This window comes from Arachis hypogaea, chromosome 12 (genome assembly GCF_003086295.3).
Source record: "Arachis hypogaea cultivar Tifrunner chromosome 12, arahy.Tifrunner.gnm2.J5K5, whole genome shotgun sequence".
NCBI lineage: Eukaryota > Viridiplantae > Streptophyta > Magnoliopsida > Fabales > Fabaceae > Arachis > Arachis hypogaea.
Window position 1 is genome coordinate 48,026,428 of NC_092047.1, and position 14,454 is coordinate 48,040,881.

A 14,454-nucleotide genomic window follows, 5' to 3' on the forward strand; every position below is an offset into this window, starting at 1 on the left:
TCTTTGCAACTTTATTTTGTTTTTATAGCCTTTTTTTACTTTATTTTTTTCGAGTTTCTTATTTAAATAATGGTGTTGAATTCTTATACTCAATTGTTGAGAATTTCTTGCATTGTTTTGGTGCTTTGTAACTTGTTGCATTAATTGTCATATTTGTCCTAGACACAAGATTAGTGCTTTAGTCCTTCCTAACTCATTATTCTTTGTTCTTGTGCTTCATTATCATTGAGTCTGGATGGGACCTAATGCTTTCATGCTTATCACTAATCTTGTTTGTGTCAATTCTTATTTGATCTTGATACTCAACATACCCCTCATGCTTCAATTTTACTCTTGCATCACGTATTAGTTGATATGCCATTAGCTTATATTGCTTTCTCATCTACATGTCGTAGCTACCATGTAGTAGAGAACCGTACTCTTACTTGGCATTAGCCCCCGCCTACGTTCTATTTGCTTTGATATCTTTGTTGTAGGCTTAATTATCTTTCTTTTTCTTTCCTTTTAGGTTGGCCACCAAAAGGGGGAAAAAGTAAAAGTTTCAACATGGGGCAACAAACAAGTCATCCACACAACCTTTTGAAGGAGCTCATCAATTATAGCAACCCGTCCACCTTGCTCTCTTTTGCATGCACCGAGGACGGTGCAATCTTCAAGTGCGGGGAGATCGTTCGACCGATCTTCATGGGTAACAATTTCCATTTTCAACACTAATTCTTAGTTTTCTTTGTTAGATTAGTTATTGCATTGCATGGTAGGTTGCATGCTAGTTAGAATTTGTACATATTTTTACCACTTCTTTCTTATTAGGACTACTTGGTTAGGGTGATGATTTCTTTTCCAAGAAACTGTCTTAGGGCACCCTACCAATTTGAAAAAATTTTTGTTGAACTTGCTTGAAAGAATTTATTTTGGAACACTATTTTTGAGCTAAAAACACAAGCTTGTGAGATTTGAGCCTAATGGTGTGGTTATATCTTATAACCACTTATTTTCCTTCTTGTGTGCATTATTCTCTTTCTATGAGTGTAATCTTTGATTTGTTTGATTCTTTATCTCCATTATTTTGTGTATTCATGCATTTATATGATTGAGGCCATCATTTCATTTATCTCACTTATCCAAATGGCTTTACCTTTTATCTTCCATTGTTAGCCAATTTGAGCCTATGCTTAACCCACTTTGTTCATAATTTTAGCACATTACAAGCCTTAAAGCGGAAAACAGTAAAAGTTCTTAATTTGGATCTTTGATTAACTTAGGCTAGTGTGTGTGTGTGATATTTAAGTGTGGGAAATCTTGGGACATTGGGTGAATAAAAGGGTAGTTTGTATTTTTGTTATAAATATTGGGAATTAAGTACATGCTCATGTGTAATGAATGTAAAACCTTATGCTTTAATGATCTTGTATATTGAAAGAAAAATGAGAAAAAGGAAAAGGAAAAGAAAAAGACAATATGGAAAAGAAAAGAAAAAAAATAGAAAAAGAAAGAAACAAAGAAATAGAAAGAAATAAAAGGGGACAAAATACCCCAAAGCAAAGCTCAATAAAGGTCAATGCATAAGTGTTGTAAAATGAAAAGGAATACATGAGTATGTGAAAAAGTGAGAAAAATGGGTAGTTAGGTTAGCTTTGAAATTGTATAGGATGTCATAGGTTAAGTGGGAAGTTTAAGCTTATCAAGGATTCAAATTTCAAGCCCACTTGACCAAATATGAATCCTTACCTTGACCCTAGCCCCATTACAACCTAAAGAAAAGACCTCATGATACTTGTATGCGTGCTTGAAATATATGTTGATTGTTAGAAGAAAAACAATTCTTAGAAAGCATGATTAGGGGAGAATTGAGAGAATCGACCCTAAACACTTGAGCGACTAGAGTGCAAACACTTCCAGTGAGGGTTTGATGCTCAATTCCTTGATTCCCGGCTTTCATAAGCGTTCTTCTTGCAAGTCTACTTGAACCTCATTTTGATATTTAAATTGGTAGGATTCATGAGTCGTCATGAGACCTTAGCCCTACTTGTGCATGTATGTCTTGGAGATTGATTTATTTTTAACCAAGTAGGTAGAATCATTTTGCATTTAATTTCATTCATATAGATAGATGCACATAGCTTAGGTTGCATTTAGATTAGATTTCATTGAATAAATGTTGATACCCTTTGCTTTCTCTTGGTTTAAGCATGAGGACATGCTTGGTTTAAGTGTGGGGAGGTTGATAAACCCCATTTGTAGGGTTTATCTTGTGCTTGATTTAGGGGATTTTATAACCTTTTACCCATATTTATTCAATGAAATAGCATGGTTTTATAACTTCTCCTTTAATTGTGCTTAAGGGTGAAAACATGTTTTTAGGTCTTAAAATAGCTAAATCAAATTCACCTTGATTCCATTATATGTCTTGATGTTTGTTAAGTGATTTTAGATTTAGGAGGCAAAGATTGGATCAAGGGAATGAAGGAAAAGCATGTAAAAATGGAGAACTCATGAAGAAATGAAGGAATCGTAAAAGCTATCAAGCCGACCTCTTCTCACTTAATTGACCATAACTTGAGCTACAGAGGTCCAAATGATATGGTTCTAGTTGCGTTGGAAACCTAACATCCGTGGCTTCGAAATGATATAAGATTCGCCATAGTTTCACCGAGCATAAAGGCACGCACGCGCACTGTACGCGTGCACGCCGATTTGCACGAAATTCATTAAATGCAAATTCGTGGCCAGCGATTTCTGGTGCATTTTGGGGCCCAATCCAACTCATTTCTGATGCTATTTGACACAAGGATTGAAGGGGGATGAGACATCTAGTCATTAGTTTAGTTTTATTTTAGTTTTATGATGCTTTAGTTTGTTTCTAGAGAGAGAAGCTCTCTCTGCTCTCTAGAATTAGGAGTAGGTTAGATCTAGATTAGGAATACTTAGATCTAGGTTAATTTCATGCTTTGATTTACTTTTTCTTTATCAATTCTTATTCCTCTTCTTCTCCTCTCTCTAGTTTTGCATTAAACCCATGTAATTCTCTACTTTTATGTTGATGCACTTTTGTTTCTTCTATTTCTCTTTCAATTCAATTTATGATTCCTTTATTGTTCATTTGATTTGTTATCGTTTAATTCCTTGTAATTGAGTAGTGTAGATTTACTTTCCTTGCAATTTTACTATACTTTTCTTTTATTCCTTCCAAGTGTTTGATAAAATGCTTGGTTGGATTTTAGAGTAGAATTTTATGCTCTTGGAATGGGAAGTTAACTTAGGAACTCTTGAGTTACTAATGTCCAAGTGATTGACGATTGGGAGCCATTAACTCTAGATCTCACCAATTGAATTGGTGGAGAACTAGGACTTATGGACTTGGATTGACATAGCTCATTTGACTTTCTTTTATTAGTTAGAGGATGACTTAATGGGGTTGATCCTTGCCAATTCTCATGTTGTGGTTAGTGATAGGGATAGAGATCCTTAACCACTAACCCTTGCCAAGACCTTTTTAGCTATTAGTTTATTTTCATTGCATTTTACATTTCTTGTCTCCTATCTCAAAAGCCCCAAACATACCTCGTAACCAATAACAAGGCACTTTATTGTAATTCCTAGGGAGAACGACCCGAGGTTCAATACTTTGGTTTATAAATTTAAGAGTTTATTTTAGTGACAAACAATCTTTTGTATGAAAGGACTATTGTTTGGTTTAGAAACTATACTTGCAACGAGACTTCATTTGTGAATTCTAAACCGTCAAAAGTCCTCTCATCAAAATGGCGCCGTTGCCGGGGAATTGCAATGGAGTTGTGTTATTGGTTATTGTATATATGTGAATATTGTGAATAGCTTGATTTTTGGATTGCTTGTTAGTTTTTGCTAGTTTTATGACTTTGCTTCATTATTTCTTATTAGCTTTTGTTCTTATTTTCCCTTTCCATTATGAATTCTCACTTTGGCTATTTGTTTGGTTCTAACTATGTTGTAGGTAATGGAAGCTTCAATGACCACATGTGTCAAGGAAGGAACCAATAAAGATGGGAGGAGACTCAAGGAATTGATCACTCCTATTGGCAACAACCTCCACCAATGCACTATGAATAAGATCCATTCTATGATGCATAACATTCAAATGGCTATGGTGAATCTCCTTGTGACTTTCAAGAACCACCACCATATGCCTATGAGCCATATCCTCAACATAATCCTCAACCATCCTCACAAGCCACTTTTCACCAACCACCTTCATATGACCCTAATCCATATCCACCATTCCAACAACCATATGAGCTATATGAGCCACCACCCTTCCAACATCAACCTCTTCAAGAGCCACCCCCTCCATGTTATTACCAAGATGAACCACCTCCAATGTATGAAAATTTTCAACCACAAGATAAACTCTACTTCCCACCACCACCTCCCATGGAAGAATACTCATGTCCATCAATTCAAGAGCCATATGATCCTACTCATGATATCCAAGAGGAACAAGAGTCAAGGGATCGTCTCAAGTAAGCATTGGATCAATTTCAAGCAACCGTGGAGTGTGTTGTGCAACAAGTGGAAAGAATGGAAAATATTGAACCACCACAACTCTACCAAGAAGAACCACCTTCCTACTATGAATCCTTCCCCCAATTTGATGAAACCTTTTATCCACCCCAACCTCCAATGGATGATATCCTTGATGTTCTTGTTCAAGGACAAGAGGAGATGAAAAGGGATGTGCAACAATTCACGGCCGCCTTGGACGAGGTGGTAAACCAGTTAGCATCCCAATGCTTGAACACTCAAGGAACTCCCGTGGCTACATCTGGAGAATCCAATGAAGAGCATAATGTGAAGGAGAGATTGGTGGAGAATTAGGGAAGTTGCTTCGTATTGGAACAATTGGAGGAAGCTATAATTGTTGAAGAAAAGGAAGAAGTGGTTGAAGACTTAGGAGATACGGAGCCTTCATGGGAACATAGAATTGAAGAAAATCCCTCCAAGAAGATTGAATTTGATGTCAAGGAGAAATGTGCAAAACCTCCAAGGCATATTCCATATGAAGAATTGGATGGGATAGAGCAAGAATTGAGTCCCCTTGGAATTGAAGACAAGCATCAAGTACTACTGGTGGAGAATCCTTTGGACTTGAAGAACCTTCTCCTAATGAATTTGAAACTGTTGTGGAGGTAAATTTCTTTTATCCTCCTAATTATAGTTTGATTAAGGGAAAAGGCTTAGATAGTATTCATGAATAAAGAATTGAATTAGAGAAATCTTGTGAAGAGGTGGATAGCCTTAGAAAAAGTAGAATGGGAATTGAATACACTTTGTCAAGACCCTTGGAATCACCTTCGCCTAGGTTGCCATCTACACCTTCATTTGAGTGGGTGAATTTCATTTCTATTAGCTTTATTATCCCACTTGAATATGGTTTGATTGAAACAGATGGCCAACTTAGGGAACTTTGTGGGATGAAGCGTAAGCGAAAAAGGTTTTATGGTTGGCATTGCAAATCAAGGTTCATTATGGTTGATACATCAAACATGAGATATAAAGGTTGGAGTAGTGCTCAATTAGATGGGTCTAGAAGGATTGTTGGGCACTTCATAGAGAAATCATCATGCTCACCACCCGGTTGGACTAATAATGAGAGTCAACTTCAAGACGGGTGAGAAAATAAAGTGTGGGATCCTGGATCGCACAAGGAGAATCAATTTTGGGAGCCCCAAGCTTGTGAAGAACTCCATCAACACTTAGTGCAACAAATGAGAAATCTTGGGGCACAATGGAGAACCAAGCATTGGTGGAAGTTCCAAGATAGCTTCAAATACAAGCCATCTTGAGAGAAGCTCCCCACAAGTCCAACTTAAGGACAATAAACAAAAGTGCTAGGTGGGAGACACTCCACCATGGTAATATCTTTTCATTTTTTTCTTTTATAAATATTGGTAGAATAGGTTTGATTTCATGTTTTGTTTTGTTTGTTGAGTTTATTTGGTAGTCTAGTATGTTAAATAAGGTTTTAAGGTGTTTTGGTAGTTGTTTTGAGGTTTGGAATGCATGGATTGGTAAAAAAACGTAGAAAAATTTTGAAAAACAGAGCACCAACCTACACGTCCGCGCACCTGGCGCGTACGCGCGCATCAAGAATTTTTTACATTCGCGCGCACGCGTACATGGTGCGTACGCGTGGATGCACAAATTCCACCCCAAAATAAAAACCCGAGAGTTAGGCCTGCACTGTGCGAACATTGGGCCTAAGGCACAAACTAACCCGCGCGTACGCGCACCTGGCGCCTACGCGTCCATAAAGCTAAATGCACAATGCGCGCGCAAGCACGCTGTGCGCGCGGGTGCCGATAGCGCCACTTGCCCTTCTGGTACATGTTCCAGAGAGTTGGGCCAATCTTGGGCTGACACTATGCGTCCAGCCTGGCCCACGCGTGCGCGCACCTGGCATGTACGCGCCCTTAGGCCAAAATGCACATCGGCGCGTAAGGGTGCATGATACGTCCGCGCCGGTAAAGAAAAAGAGTTTTTTTCCTCATCTTCCATTTTCTTTTGTCCATTGCATTCGTATACTTTTATTCTTTGCATTTTCGTTTTGTTTTTATAGCTGTTTTTTACTTTATTTTTTTCGAGTTTCTTATTTTAATAATGGTGTTGAATTCTTATACTCAATTGTTGAGAATTTCTTGCATTGTTTAGGTGCTTCTTGACTTGTTGCATTAATTGTAATATTTGTCCTACACACAGGATTAGTGCTTTAGTCCTTCCTAACTCACTATTCTTTGTTCTTGTGCTTCATTGTCATTGAGTCTGGATGGGACCTAATGCTTTCATGCTTATCACTAATCTTGTTTGTGTCAATTCTTATTTGATCTTGATACTCAACATACCCCTCATGCTTCGATTTTACTCTTGCATCACGTATTAGTTGATATGCCATTAGCTTATATTGCTTTCTCATCTACATGTCGTAGCTACCATGTAGTAGAGAACCGTACTCTTACTTGGCATTAGCCCCCGCCTACGTTCTATTTGCTTTGATATCTTTGTTGTAGGCTTAATTCTCTTTCAATTTCTTTCCTTTTAGGTTGGCCACCAATAGAGGGAAAAAGAAAAAGTCTCAAAATGGGGCAACAAACAAGTCATCCACAGAACCTTTTGAAGGAGCTCATCAATTATAGCAACCCATCCACCTTGCTCTCTTTTGCATGCACCGAGGACGGTGCAATCTTCAAGTGCGGGGAGATCGTTTGACCGATCTCCATGGGTAACAATTTCCGTTTTCAACACTAATTCTTAGTTTTCTTTGTTAGATTAGTTATTGCATTGCATGGTAGGTTGCATGCTAGTTAGAATTTGTACATATTTTTACCACTTCTTTCTTATTAGGACTACTTGGTTAGGGTGATGATTTCTTTTCCAAGAAACTATTTTAGGGCACCCTACCAATTTGAAAATTTTTTTTGTTAAGCTTGCTTTAAAGAATTTATTTTGGAACATGATTTTTGAGCTAAGAACACAAGCTTTTGAGATTTGAGCCTAATGGTGTGGTTATATCTTATAACCACTTATTTTCCTTCTTGTGTGCATTATTCTCTTTCTATGAGTGTAATCTTTGATTTGTTTGATTCTTGATGTCAATTATTTTGTTTATTCATGCATTTATATGATTGAGGCCATCATTTCATTTAGCTCACTTACCCAAATGGCCTTACCTTTTATCTTCCATTGTTAGCCAATTTGAGCCTATGCTTAACCCACTTTGTTCATAATTTTAGCACATTACAAGCCTTAAAGCGGAAAACAATAAAAGTCCTTAATTTGGATCTTTGATTAGCTTAGGCTAGTGTGTATGCGTGTCATTTAAGTGTGGGAAATCTTGGGACATTGGGTGAATAAAAGGGTAGTTTTGTATTTTTGTTATAAATATTGGGAATTAGGTACATGCTCATGACTAATGAATGTAAAACCTTATGCATTGATGATCTTGTGTATAGAAAGAAAAATGAGAAAAAGGAAAAGGAAAAGAAAAAGATAATATGGAAAAGAAAAGAAAAAAAATAAAAAAAGAAAGAAACAAAGAAAAAGAAAGAAATAAAAGGGGACAAAATGCCCCAAAGCAAAGCTCAATAAAGGTCAATGCATAAGTGTTGTGAAATGAAAAGGAATACATGAGTAAGTGAAAAAGTGAGAAAAATGGCTAGTTAGGTTAGCTTTGAAATTGTATAGGAAGTCATAGGTTAGGTGGGAAATTTAAGCTTATCAAGGATTCAAATTTCTAGCTCACTTGACCAAATATGCATCCTTACCTTGACCCTAGCCCCATTACAACCTAAAGAAAAGACCTCATGATACGTGTATGCATGCATGAAATATATGTTGATTGTTAGAAGAAAAACAAATCTTAGAAAGCATGATTAGGGGAGAATTGAGAGAATCGACCCTAAACACTTGAGCGACTAGAGTGTAAACACTTCTGGTGAGGGTTTGATGCTCAATTCCTTGATTCCCGGCTTTCATGAGCGTTCTTCTTGCAAGTCTACTTGAACTTCATTTCGATATTTAAATTGGTAGGATTCATGAGTCGTCATGGGACCTTAGCCCTACTTGTGCATGTATGTCTTGGAGATTGATTTATTTTTAACCAAGTAGGTAGAATCATTTTGTATTTAATTTCATTCATATAGATAGATGCATATAGCTTAGGTTGCATTTAGATTAGATTTCATTGAATAAATGTTGATACCCTTTGCTTTTTCTTGCTTTAAGCATGAAGACATGCTTGGTTTAAGTGTGGGGAGGTTGATAAACCCCATTTGTAGGGTTTATCTTGTGCTTGATTTAGGGGATTCTATAACCTTTTACCCACATTTATCCAATGAAATAGCATGGTTTTATAACTTCTCCTTTAATTGTGCTTAAGGGTGAAAACATGTTTTTAGGTCTTAAAATAGCTAAATCAAATTCACCTTGATTCCATTAGATATCTTGATATGTTTGTTAAGTGATTTCAGATTTAGGAGGCAAAGATTGGATCAAGGGAATGAAGGAAAAGCATGTAAAAATGGAGAACTCATGAAGAAATGAAGGAATCGCAAAAGCTATCACACCGACCTCTTCGCACTTAATCGACCATAACTTGAGCTACAGAGGTCCAAATGATGCGGTTCTAGTTGCGTTGGAAAGCTAACATCCGTGGCTTCAAAAATGATATAAGATTTGCTATTGTTGCACCGAGCATAGGGCGCGGACACGCACTATACACGTGCCCACCGATTTGCACGAAATTCATTAAATGCAAATTCGTGGCCAGCAATTTCAGGTGCATTTTGGGGCCCAATTCAACTCATTTCTGATGTTATTTGACCCAAGGATTGAAGGGGGATGAGACATCTAGTCATTAGTTTAGTTTTATTTTTGTTTTATGATGCTTTAGTTACTTTCTAGAGAGAGAAGCTCTCTCTTCTCTCTAGAATTAGGAGTAGGTTAGATCTAGATTAGGAATACTTAGATCTAGGTTAATTTCATGCTCTGATTTACTTTTCCTTTATCAATTCTTGTTCCGCTTCTTCTCCTCTCTCTATTTTTGCATTTAATCCGTGTAATTCTCTACTTTCATGTTGATGCACATTTATTTCTTCTATTTCTCTTTCAATGCAATTTATGATTCCTTTATTATTCATTTGATTTGTTATCGTTTAATTCCTTGCAATTGAGTAGTGTAGATTTACTTTCCTTGCAATTTTACTATGCTTTCCTTTTATGCCTTCCAAGTGTTTGATAAAATGCTTGGTTGGATTTTAGAGTAGAATTTTATGCTCTTGGCTTGGGAAGGTAACTTAGGAACTCTTGAGTTACTAATGTCCAAGTGACTAACGATTGAGAACCATTAACTCTAGATCTCACTAATTAAATTGGTGGAGAACTAGGACTTATGGACTTGGATTGACATAGCTCATTTGACTTTCCTTTATTAGTTAGAGGATGACTTAATGGGGTTGATCCTTGCCAATTCTCATGTTGTGGTTAGTGATAGGGATAGAGATCCTTAACCACTAACCCTTGCCAAGACCTTTTTAGCTATTAGTTTATTTTCATTGCATTTTACATATTTTGTCTCCTATCTCAAAATCCCCAAACATACCTCATAATCAATAACAAGGCACTTTATTGTAATTCCTAGGGAGAACGACCCGAGGTTCAATACTTTGGTTTATAAATTTAGGGATTTGTTTTAGTGACAAACAATCTTTTGTATGAAAGGACTATTGTTTGGTTTGGAAACTATACTTGCAACGAGACTTCATTTGTGAATTCTAAACCGTCAAAAGTCCTCTCATCGGTATCCTTACAGACCAGCCTCTCAATTTACCAAGACATCTTCGGCATGCCATGGGACACGTATAAATCACAGGAAACCAACCCTTTCCCGCCTTGGTTTCAGATCTAGTCTCGGCAGCCGAAGCCTCCTACAGAGCTGGGGACACCAAGACAATGATTCCACGGGATGATCAGTACATCCCCAACGGGAAGTACATCAGACCTCTAGCAGCCACTATCAACCAGACCACAGAACTAGCGGAAGATATCCCTTCTCATTCCACATCACAAGAACCCTCAACAAATCAACTGCTCCTACAGATACTTCAGAGGTTGGACCGGCTTCACCAGCAGGCGAAGCGAATGGAGCATCGCAACAAGCACCAATTTACATACCTCAAGGAGCTGATTGTTGGCAACCACCCACCTGAAGAAGAACCAGACACCCCAGACTCCACTTCATCTACTAGCACAGGGAGCCATGACAATTCCTACTGTGGAGATGCTGCTACCAGCCCCTCTTTGTTCCTAACTGATGGCACCGAGGATGGTGCCAAGCTTTAAGTGTGGGGAGGTCGGTCAGTACCTGACTTTCGGAGGTAACTGCTCTTTCTTAACACCAATATTTTATTTTTCTTTTGTTAGGATAGGATAGATTGCATACTAATAGGTATTTGCATGCATGTTCTATTTGGTTGAAAAATAATAAGTTTCTTTTTAAGACCCTACTTTTGAAAATTTCACTAATTTAAATCAAAACTTTTGAGTTAAAAACTTGTTTGAAGACTGTAAATTGGAACATAGTTTATAGCTAAGAACACACAACCTGTGAGATTTTGAGCCTAATTACATGGTTACACTATTTAACCATAATATTTTCTTCTTGTGTGTTTTCTTCTCTATGATTGTAATTTTTATTTTGTTCCATCCTATATGTCCAATTTTAATGTATTTATATGCATGCATATTATTAAGGCCGTTATTTTATTAGCTCACTTATCCCAAAAAGCCTACCCTCCAATTACCTTTGTTAGCCACTTTGAGCCTTTTAATCCTATTTGTTCTATATTTTACTACATCACTAACCTTAAGCAGAAAAACAAATTAAATACCCCAATTGAATCTTTGGTTAGCTTAATATAGAGATTGTGTATTGATGAGCGGATAATTTATACCCTTTTGGCATTATTTTTACATAGTTTTTAGTATGTTTTAATTACTTTTTATTATATTTTTATTAGTTTTTATTCAAAAATAACATTTCTGGACTTTACTATGAGTTTGTGTATTTTTCTGTAATTTCAGGTATTTTCTGGCTGAAATTGAGGGATCTGAGCAAAAATCTGATTCAGCTGGACTACAGATGCTGTTGGATTCTGACCCTCCTGCACTCGAAATGAATTTTATCGAGCTACAGAAGTCCAATTGGCGCGGTCCTAGTTGCATTAGAAAGTAGACATCCTGTGCTTTTCAGAAATATATAATAGTCCATGCTTTGCCTAAGATTTGATGGCCCAAACTGGCGTCCAAAGTAAGCCTAAAACTCTCTAGCGTAAAACGCCAGAACTGGCACCTTTTCTGGTGTTAAACGCCCATTCTGGCACCCAAGGTGCCGTTTAACACCAACTTTGGGCATATGAACGTGAAAGCTTGAATGCTCAGCCCAAGCACACACTAAGTGGGTCCCAGAAGTGGAATTCTGCACTATCTGCACTTAGTTACTCATTTTCTGTAAACCTAAGTTACTAGTCTAGTATAAAAACTACTTTTAGAGATTTATTTTGGAACTCATGACATTTTTACATTTCATATTGTACGCTTGACAACATGAGTCTCTAAACCACATAGGTGGGGGTGAGGAGCTCTGGTGTGTTTCAATGGATTAATGCAATTACTACTATTTTCTATTCAATTGCGCTTGATTCCATTCTAAGATACTCACTCGTACTTCAATATGGAGAATATGATGATCCGTGACACTCATCATTATCCTCAATCCTATGAATGCGTGCCTGACAAGTACTCCGTTCTATCTGAGCTCAACGTAGTCATTGGGCGACAGCTTGAGTGCGTATCTCTTGGGTTTCTAATCCATAGACTGAGTCTGGAGGTTAGAACCTTCGTGGTATAGGCTAGAATCATCGGCAGCATTCCTGGGATCCAGAAAGTCTAAACCTTGTCTGTGGTATTCCGAGTAGGATCCGGGAAGGGATGACTGTAAAGAGATTCAAACCTGTGAATGTTGGGCGCAGTGACAGTATGCAAAAGGACAATGCTTCTATTCCGACGCTAGCGGGAACCAGCAGATGATTAGCCGTGCGGTGACAGCGCTTGGTATTTTCATCCGAGAGGATCATACAGCCTGCTTTGGAAGGAGGCCATGCATGTTTGGAGAAGAAGACAGTAGGAAAGCAGAAATTCAGATGACAGAGCATCTCCGGAACCTCAACTTGTTTCTCATTGCTGAATCACAAGTACTGTTTATTTCATGTTATTTATTTTCATAAATATAACCACTATTATCATTAATCTCCTGACTAAGATTTACAAAATAACCATAGCTTGCTTCAAGCCGACAATCTCTGTGGGATCGACCCTTACTGACGTAAGGTATTACTTGGACGACCCAGTGCACTTGCTGGTTAGTTCTGCGGAGTTGTGAAAAGTGTAATAAAAAACTTCGTGCACCAAGTTTTTGGCGCCGTTGCCGAGGATTGTTCGAGTTTGGACAACTGACGGTTTATTTTGTTGCTTAGATTAGGAAAAATTTATCTTTTTGGTTTAGAGTCACTAAAATTGAGTCTTCTATTATTGTTTTTCGTTAAAATTTTCAAATCCTTATTTTCTTTTTCTAAATTATTTTCGAAAATTTTTTAAAACCAATAACTTTATAATTTAGTCTTCTGTTTGAGTTTCGTTTTATGTTTTAAGTTTGGTGTCAATTGCATGATTTTATTTTTCTTTCAATTTTTTGAATTATTAGTGTCCAAAATATAAAAATTTTTAAGTTTGATGTCCTCTGTGTTTCTATTTTCTTAAAAATTTTTAAAATTTGTTCTTGGTGTTCATCTAGACATTCAAAGTTTTCTTGTTTGTTTTCTTTGTTTTGATCCAAAAATTCTAAGTTTGGTATCATTTTATTGTTCTTCTCTTTCCTCATTAAATTCAAAAATATCTTTTCTATTTATTTAATTGAATTTTCAAAAATTTCATTTAAAATTTCATATTTTCATTTTAAAATTTTTATTTTATCATATCTTAGTTAAAATTTCAAAATTCAAAATCTTTTTCAAAAATCATATCCAAAGTTTTTCAAATCTTCTTAATTAATTAATTATTTTAGTTTTCGAATTTCTTTTTCTTTTTCTTTTTAGTTTTCAAAATTTATATTTTGTTTTCCGATTATTTTATTTTATCTTGTTTTTTTTATTTATTCGGTTTGTTTTTAATTAAATAAAATAAAAATAAAAATATACTTTATTTGCAATTCACATTAATTCCCTTTTCTCTATCATGGATCTAAGTGGAAAAGAACAGTCCAGAAGGACTCTGGGGTCATATGCTAACCCCATTACTGCTGCATACGGGAGTAGTATCTGTATACCCCCATCAGAGCAAGCATTTTTGAGCTAAATCCTCAGCTTATTATCATGGTGCAGCAAAATTGTCAGTATTCCAGTCTTCCACAGGAAGAACCTACTGAGTTTCTAGCACAGTTTTTACAAATTGCTGACACAGTACGTGATAAAGAAGTAGATCAGGATGTATACAGACTATTACTGTTTCAATTTGTTGTAAAAGATCAAGCTAAGAGGTGGTTAAATAACCAACCCACAACAAGCTTAAGAACATGGAAACAGTTATTAGATAAATTCCTGAATCAATATTTCCCTCCAAAAAGGATGACACAGCTAAGGCTGGACATCCAAGGCTTTAAACAAGAGGATCATGAATCTCTTTATAATTCCTGGGAGAGGTATAGAGGGATGCTAAGGAAATGCCCCTCTAAAATGTTTTCAGAGTGGGTACAGTTGGACATCTTCTACTATGGGCTTACAGAAAAAGCTCAAATATCTCTAGATCACTCAGCTGGTGGATCTATACGTATGAGAAAGACAATTGAAGAGGCTCAAGAGCTCATTGATA